Below are 1,099 nucleotides of genomic sequence, written 5' to 3' on the forward strand. Positions count from 1 at the left end.
TCACAGTACCTCTCATTACTGTATTCTCCTACATTCATTAAGCCATAAGGTCTTTAAAAGTAAGGATGTGTTATTCTTAATATATGTCCTGTGAAGCTTGAGGTGTAACATTGCTTAAGTGCTGGATGTAGTGGCATTATACCCATTTTTAAAATGATGATTTTTATTTATTCTTTAAGAAATTCATACATGTATGCAACATAGCATATATCACCCCCTCCAATTCCTCCTGGATCCTCCCCCAACTTATCTCCCCCCTTACTTCATGTCCTCTGGTTCTTTTTTTCTTTCCCTTTTAAGAACAATAACCAACTGAGTCCAATTAGTGCTCCCATATGTGGATGGGTGGAGGGCATCCACTGGAGCGTGGGCAACCCTATTAAGTGACGCATTCTTAAAGAAAATCGACTTGTGCTCACTTCCCCACCACATATACTAAAATTGGAGCAAACCACAGAAAATTAGCATGCCATGGCCCCTATGCAAGGATGACATGGAAATCTGTGGAGCACTTCATATTTATTTTTAAAAAGGAAAACGAAAAGGAAACTGACCCTTCCTTAGCAGCCATCAACTGTCAATAGCTACTCAGGTTGGGAGGGGGTAGCTCATATCACACTCACGTTTGAAATAAATAAATGAAAAAAAAAAAAAACAGAAATTAAATGGTGTAACCAGGATTTCTATTCAAATTTCCTTGCCTCCAAAATATACATCTTTCAACCTTATGACCCTGAAGTGAAATTGCTAATGCTTTACAGGCAGTGTCTCTCTTCTTTCTTTCCTGTTCATGCCTAGCCCTTCTACAAGAGTCCCATGAACACCTACACCTCTCAAACTGTAGATGTGTATTTGTTCCAAGTTCCAGAGAGACCAGAGGACCAGATGTCAATATCCCTAGAAATACCATTGACAATGATGGGTGAGTGTCAGTGGCTAAATGCCCTAGCCTTTTCACCTGGTAAGAGGAACCTAGAGCTTTAAACAGTGATGATGGATGAATGGGGTCAAGGTCTCTATCCATCTGGGATGTGGTATGTGGAGAATTCCAGAGATGGTATTTAGAAACTTCTAGCAATGGAATGGAATGGAATGATTC

The 1,099-nt window shown here is 39.9% G+C and overlaps 1 non-coding gene across 1 annotated transcript; it reads left to right on the plus strand.

Moving 5' to 3' along the window:
- The first annotated feature begins 411 nt into the window (after positions 1-411).
- On the plus strand, positions 412-523 carry LOC117695556 (U6 spliceosomal RNA). Its single transcript, XR_004604620.1, has one exon. It is a non-coding gene; the product is annotated as a U6 spliceosomal RNA (small nuclear RNA).
- The last annotated feature ends 576 nt before the right edge of the window (positions 524-1,099 follow it).

Source organism: Arvicanthis niloticus, chromosome X (assembly GCF_011762505.2).
Source record: "Arvicanthis niloticus isolate mArvNil1 chromosome X, mArvNil1.pat.X, whole genome shotgun sequence".
NCBI classification, from domain to species: Eukaryota; Metazoa; Chordata; class Mammalia; order Rodentia; family Muridae; genus Arvicanthis; species Arvicanthis niloticus.